Below are 5,475 nucleotides of genomic sequence, written 5' to 3'. Positions count from 1 at the left end.
TTACACCGACCTGGTCTAGTTTACACCGACTTGGTCTAGTTTACACCGACCTGGTCTAGTTTACACCGACCTGGTCTAGTTTACACCGAACTTGGTCTAGTTTACACCGAACTTGGTCTAGTTTACACCGAACTTGGTCTAGTTTACACCGAACTTGGTCTAGTTTACACCGACCTGGTCTAGTTTACACCGAACTTGGTCTAGTTTACACCGAACTTGGTCTAGTTTACACCGACCTGGTCTAGTTTACACCGACCTGGTCTAGTTTACACCGGCCTGGTCTAGTTTACACCGAACTTGGTCTAGTTTACACCGACCTGGTCTAGTTTACACCGAACTTGGTCTAGTTTACACCGAACTTGGTCTAGTTTACACCGAACTTGTCTAGTTTACACCGACCTGGTCTAGTTTAAATGGAATTGGTCAGAAATATTCTTATAGAATAGATGTTTTGGCGGTTGTTGGTCCACGCGTTCACGGGTACATAATTCCTAGCTGCAGACTAGTAATTAGTATTGAAGATTTATTCTTATTCTGTCGGTATCGATAGTCTCAGAGTTTAACAACCATTACAACCTCAGCTTATACTGAAGGTACGCATGGGCTCTACTCAAACCTTAGCCCTCTTGGTAATCGAGGTACGCTTGGTCTGAAGTGGGATTCTCCAGGTCGGGGTTATATTTCGAACAGCAGAAAAGGCTGACCCATGACGCCAGATCGATGCCTGTGCTCATGGGGGTGGGCCAATGACTTAGTGAAACTTTAAAGGGAATTGGATTCTCTTTCATTAAACAGTCTAAAATCACATTACATAATTTCACAAATAGTTTAATCTTTACTCATTCATTTTATACAATAATTAGATGCAAGCCTCAGAACAGAGGCTCCTGTATAAACAGAGTTATGGAAATGTCACAATCATAAAACAAAATGGCCCGGGTCGTAGCTGGATTCGCCACCGACCGTTTAACACATTCTCCAAAACATGGAGTTCAGTTATCAAGTTCTGTGAGGTAGAAGAAGTTCCTTTGTTCTACTGTGAACCCTCTCTCTATACTGCATGGCCGGGAAGAGCATTTCCTCCAGGAATTTACGACCTGAGATTTCAGAGCCTGGGTGTAAGGGAAAGAGAGAGAAAGTTGGTGCTTGTTATAGGCAAAGAGGGCCACGTAATGACAACGTTGCCCAAACAAGCTGTTGCATGGAAACCATTAGCCCATCATATGTACTTCACACTGGGCTGTGACTAGTTATAGTGGAGGTTATAGTGGAGGTTATAGTGGAGGCCAGTAGGAAAGAGGACTGGGCTGTGACTAGTTATAGTGGAGGTTATAGTGGAGGCCAGTAGGAAAGAGGACTGGGCTGTGACTAGTTATAGTGGAGGTTATAGTGGAGGCCAGTAGGAAAGAGGACTGGGCTGTGACTAGTTATAGTGGAGGTTATAGTGGAGGCCAGTAGGAAAGAGGACTGGGCTGTGACTGGTTATAGTGGAGGTTATAGTGGAGGTTATAGTAGAGGCCAGTAGGAAGGAGGACTGGGCTGTGACTGGTTATAGTGGAGGCCAGTAGGAAAGAGGACTGGGCTGTGACTGGTTATAGTGGAGGTTATAGTGCAGGTTATAGTGGAGGCCAGTAGGAAAGAGGACTGGGCTGTGACTGGTTATAGTGGAGGTTATAGTGGAGGCCAGTAGGAAGGAGGACTGGGCTGTGACTGGTTATAGTGGAGGTTATAGTGGAGGCCAGTAGGAAGGAGGACTGGGCTGTGACTGGTTATAGTGGAGGTTATAGTGGAGGCCAGTAGGAAAGAGGACTGGGCTGTGACTAGTTATAGTGGAGGTTATAGTGGAGGCCAGTAGGAAAGAGGACTGGGCTGTGACTAGTTATAGTGGAGGTTATAGTGGAGGCCAGTAGGAAAGAGGACTGGGCTGTGACTAGTTATAGTGGAGGTTATAGTGGAGGCCAGTAGGAAAGAGGACTGGGCTGTGACTAGTTATAGTGGAGGTTATAGTGGAGGCCAGTAGGAAAGAGGACTGGGCTGTGACTAGTTATAGTGGAGGTTATAGTGGAGGCCAGTAGGAAAGAGGACTGGGCTGTGACTGGTTATAGTGGAGGTTATAGTGGAGGCCAGTAGGAAGGAGGACTGGGCTGTGACTGGTTATAGTGGAGGCCAGTAGGAAAGAGGACTGGGATGTGACTGGTTATAGTGGAGGCCAGTAGGAAGGAGGAGGACTGGGCTGTGACTGGTTATAGTGGAGGCCAGTAGGAAAGAGGACTGGGATGTGACTGGTTATAGTGGAGGCCAGTAGGAAGGAGGAGGACTGGGCTGTGACTGGTTATAGTGGAGGCCAGTAGGAAAGAGGACTGGGCTGTGACTGGTTATAGTGGAGGCCAGTAGGAAAGAGGACTGGGCTGTGACTAGTTATAGTGGAGGCCAGTAGGAAAGAGGACTGGGCTGTGACTAGTTATAGTGGAGGCCAGTAGGAAGGAGGACTGGGCTGTGACTGGTTAGTCAGACCCTCCACCACCACCACTACCAGTCAGACCCTCCACCACCACCACTACCAGTCAGACCCTCCACCCCCACCACCACCACCACCAGTCAGACCCTCCACCACCACCACTACCAGTCAGACCCTCCACCCCCACCACCAGTCAGACTCTCCACCCCCACTACCAGTCAGACCCTCCACCCCCACCACCACCACCACCAGTCAGACCCTCCACCCCCACTACCAGTCAGACCCTCCACCCCCACCACCACTACCAGTCAGACCCTCCACCCCCACTACCAGTCAGACCCTCCACCACCACCACTACCAGTCAGACCCTCCACCCCCACCACCACCACCAGTCAGACCCTCCACCAGTCAGACCCTCCACCCCCACTACCAGTCAGACCCTCCACCACCACCACTACCAGTCAGACCCTCCACCACCACCACCACCACCCAGACCCTCCACCACCACCAGACCACCCCCACCAGTCAGACCCTCCACCCCCACCAGTCAGAACCAACACCACCAGTCCATACACCCCACCAGTCAGACCCTCCACCCCCACAGTCAGACCCTCCACCCCCACCAGTCAGACCCTCCACCCCCACCAGTCAGAACATACACCCCCTCCAGTCAGAACATACACCCCTCCAGTCAGAACATACACCCCTCCAGTCAGAACATACACCCCCTCCAGTCAGAACATACACCCCCTCCAGTCAGAACATACACCCCCACCAGTCAGAACATACACCCCCACCAGTCAGACCCTCCATCCCCACCAGTCAGAACATACACCCCCACCAGTCAGACCCTCCATCCCCACCAGTCAGAACCTCCACCCCCCAGAACCACCCCACCAGTCAGAACATACACCCCCACCAGTCAGACCCTCCACCCCCACCAGTCAGACCCTCCACCCCACCAGTCAGAACCCCCTCCAGTCAGAACATACACCCCCCCCAGTCAGACCCTCCACCCCCACCAGTCAGAACCTCCACCCCCACCAGTCAGACCCTCCACCCCCACCAGTCAGACCCTCCACCCCCACCAGTCAGAACATACACCCCCACCAGTCAGAACATACACCCCCACCAGTCATACACCATAGCATCAGGTTCCATAACCCTGCAGCTCTTCTGTTCCAGGGGTCAAAAATGTCACCAAATATCAAATGTGATTAAATATACTATTTATTCCCTAGTAAAAAGGATACAAAATCATACCAATACACAGTCAGTGAATTTCATATTCATACATATCAAAAACATGTGCGCTATTGAACACAACGATTCACTTAAAGAGACTGCCTCTGTCCAACTCTGGAAATGGAGACTAACGGAAGAACTGGCTGTTGAACGATAGTCTCCTCATCTGAAATGATAGGTAGCAGTTCAAGAGATGCTAATGCTAGCAGTTCAAGAGATGCTAATGCTAGCAGTTCAAGAGACGCTAATGCTAGCAGTTCAAGAGACGCTAATGCTGGCAGTTCAAGAGATGCTAATGCTAGCAGTTCAAGAGACGCTAATGCTGGCAGTTCAAGAGATGCTAATGCTAGCAGTTCAAGAGATGCTAATGCTGGCAGTTCAAGAGATGCTAATGCTAGCAGTTCAAGAGACGCTAATGCTAGCAGTTCAAGAGATGCTAATGCTAGCAGTTCAAGAGATGCTAATGCTGGCAGTTCAAGAGATGCTAATGCTGGCAGTTCAAGAGACGCTAATGCTGGCAGTTCAAGAGACGCTAATGCTAGCAGTTCAAGAGATGCTAATGCTGGCAGTTCAAGAGATGCTAATGCTAGCAGTTCAAGAGATGCTAATGCTAGCAGTTCAAGAGATGCTAATGCTAGCAGTTCAAGAGATGCTAATGCTAGCAGTTCAAGAGATGCTAATGCTGGCAGTTCAAGAGATGCTAATGCTGGCAGTTCAAGAGACGCTAATGCTGGCAGTTCAAGAGATGCTAATGCTGGCAGTTCAAGAGACGCTAATGCTAGCAGTTCAAGAGATGCTAATGCTAGCAGTTCAAGAGATGCTAATGCTGGCAGTTCAAGAGATGCTAATGCTGGCAGTTCAAGAGACGCTAATGCTAGCAGTTCAAGAGATGCTAATGCTGGCAGTTCAAGAGACGCTAATGCTAGCAGTTCAAGAGATGCTAATGCTAGCAGTTCAAGAGATGCTAATGCTGGCAGTTCAAGAGACGCTAATGCTAGCAGTTCAAGAGATGCTAATGCTAGCAGTTCAAGAGATGCTAATGCTAGCAGTTCAAGAGATGCTAATGCTAGCAGTTCAAGAGATGCTAATGCTAGCAGTTCAAGAGATGCTAATGCTAGCAGTTCAAGAGATGCTAATGCTAGCAGTTCAAGAGATGCTAATGCTAGCAGTTCAAGAGATGCTAATGCTAGCAGTTCAAGAGATCGCAAAAGAGCTAGAGAAAAGAACAGGGAGGTTGAGTAGATTCACCTATTATGTAGATGTTAACCTAGATAGGGAGGTTGAGTACAGAACAGAAAATCATTTTTAGGAGCACGACCGATAGGATGAAAATCAACATTTGAAACATATTTTATTGGACAATTGCTAATTTTGGATGGCAATTTACGAGACTTCAGTGTGGAAAAATGACATCTTAATTTCTCCGTTGTGTCCCCCCCAAAAAGAAACCCCCATCATTCAGGCTCTAATCATTTCTAGCCAGAGCAAAGAAGACAGAAATAAACAGACAAGTCGTTTAACCAGGAGACAGTCCAAGGTCCTTCCGTTCACACCGAGCACAGAGAACAAAAATACATGAAAGAAGACATGTGGCTTTAGAGGCCCACTGAGGTGATGATCTGGGTCAGGACGCCTGTCATGCAGCAGTCCTGTGCTCCTGTCCCTGTGTACAATAGATAGATGGCCCAGCCATTGTAGGGGCTCTGGCTCTGCCCCATGACCAGAGAGCTGCTCGCTCAGACAGAGCCGGGGCAAAGGTCATGTCATGGCTG

General features: G+C 48.9%; 1 long non-coding RNA gene across 2 annotated transcripts; it reads left to right on the top strand.

The window, feature by feature from the left end:
* The first annotated feature begins 1,050 nt into the window (after window positions 1-1,050).
* Window positions 1,051-2,380, top strand: LOC127910791 (uncharacterized). 2 transcript variants are annotated; one of them, XR_008076213.1, is made up of 3 exons: window positions 1,051-1,328; window positions 1,439-1,505; window positions 1,561-2,380. It is a non-coding gene; the product is annotated as an uncharacterized LOC127910791 (long non-coding RNA). The 2 variants fall into 2 exon arrangements; XR_008076214.1 differs by having other exon boundaries at window positions 1,051-1,505; window positions 1,628-1,670; window positions 1,781-2,380.
* The last annotated feature ends 3,095 nt before the right edge of the window (window positions 2,381-5,475 follow it).

Source organism: Oncorhynchus keta, chromosome 22 (assembly GCF_023373465.1).
Source record: "Oncorhynchus keta strain PuntledgeMale-10-30-2019 chromosome 22, Oket_V2, whole genome shotgun sequence".
NCBI lineage: Eukaryota > Metazoa > Chordata > Actinopteri > Salmoniformes > Salmonidae > Oncorhynchus > Oncorhynchus keta.
This window is presented reverse-complemented; position numbering and strand designations above follow the sequence as displayed.